The sequence below is a fragment of the Camellia sinensis genome, chromosome 13 (assembly GCF_055761805.1).
Source record: "Camellia sinensis isolate YWXY chromosome 13, ASM5576180v1, whole genome shotgun sequence".
Classification (NCBI taxonomy): domain Eukaryota; kingdom Viridiplantae; phylum Streptophyta; class Magnoliopsida; order Ericales; family Theaceae; genus Camellia; species Camellia sinensis.
This window is the reverse complement of record NC_138973.1, coordinates 134,508,587-134,510,358: the sequence shown is the minus strand read 5'-3', so window position 1 is coordinate 134,510,358 and position 1,772 is coordinate 134,508,587.

The following is a 1,772-nucleotide window of genomic DNA, read 5'->3' as shown; positions in this document are numbered from 1 at the left end:
AAGTATTAAAGTATGTGCTCCTTTGAAAGGCCAAAACTGCAAACAAACAAGGCCAAAAGAGGGAGGGCCTCCCCTCTCTGATTTAGGCCCTCAAAACCACATGCCAACCACTAAAAATCCACTAGATTTTAGTGGCTAAAAGGCCAAGTGAAGATCAACACAAAGGTCTCATGGCATGGCACAAAACAAGGCTAAATAGAGCATGCAAGAGGGTAGATGACCCTCAACACCAAAAGAGCCTTAAACAAACATGAAAAATGCTTAAATATTAAGCTTTTTTCAGTTGACAACAAAGCCTAAATATGCATGCAAGTATGGCTAAGAGAATGATCAAGATAGAGCTTAAAAAGAGGGAAAATGAGTTACCCTTGAAGCTCAGTAAAACCAGCAAGTTTTGGGACCAAAAACCAACTCTTCAACCTCTGAAAATACCCTCTAAAAACCTCAGATCAATGGTGGAGGTGTATGGCTATGAGGTGTGGTGCAATAGGTCAAGAACAATACACACTTTTTGGCTCAAAAAGGAGAGATATAGAGGGAGATATACGTTTTTGCCTTAAGGAAAATTTCCCCAACCTCAGACAAGAGAGGGAGCCTTTCCTCTTATAGAGCAACAAGCACCAAGCTTGTTGAAGAAGCTTGAAGCTAGATGCAATCCCTCCATACACGTGTATGGAGGATGCAATTTGTGCACTCCAACTGGCACAGCTGGCATCCACAACACCTGTAGAATATGCAGGAAGGCCGCCGACCAATTAAAGCGGTCGGCCCGCCACTTTTTCTGGTCGGCCAGCTACTTTTTCTGGTCGGTCGGAAAAAAAAGTGGTCTCTAAGGGTAATTGGTGGTCTCCACACTGAAAGAAAGCCAGTGGTGTGGTGGGAGACCAGCAAATGTGGCCCAAAGACCAAGGAGACCAGTTTCCCAACCAGAAAACCGATTGGCGGGGAGAAAAGTGGTCTCTAAGGATAAAAGCTGGTTTCCAGGGGTAATTGGTGGTGGTGTGGTGGGAGACTAGCAAATGTGGCCTAAAGACCAAGGAGACCAGTTTCCCGACCAGAAAACCGGCTGGCGGGGAGAAAAGTGGTCTCCAAGGAGAAAAAGCTGGTTTCCTGGGGTGATTAGTGGTCTCCACACTGAAAGAAAGCTAGTGGTATGGTGGGAGACCAGCAAATGTGGCCCAAAGACCAAGGAGACCAGTTTCTCGACTCGAAAATCGACTGGCGGGGAGAAAAGTGGTCTCCAAGGAGAAAAAGTGGTCTCCCACCCTTGTGCCACTTCCCAAACAAGGAAAGCAAGGTTTGTACCGAAGACAAACCAAAATGGATGCAAAACAAGAGTTCGGGAGGCAAGACGCGCTGCCGGGGGCCTCGAAAACTGGCTGTTGAGCACAAAAAGTGGCGTATGACCACAAAAGTGGTCTCCCGGACCACAGTGTCCCTCTAGACAGAGGAAAAAATTTTTGTTCCAAAAAACGTGCCAAACAGAGAATGTTATGCGGTCCCGAACCGAGGTGCCCGGTCGACGGCTCTGAAAATCGAAAACTAGTCTCCAAACGGGAACAGTGGCCTACGACCACGAAAAGTAGTCTACGACCACTGAGAGATGGTCTACTAGACCTCTCCCTCCCTCCGGGAAGAGAAAACAAGACTTAGTCCACAAACCGAGTCAAAGTACAAAGAGTCCTGAGGTCCGGAGGCGAGGCTCTCAGCCAAGAACTCCGAAACCCCGAAACGAGCACAACATGCGCAATCACGGAGCGCTCAATCGGTGA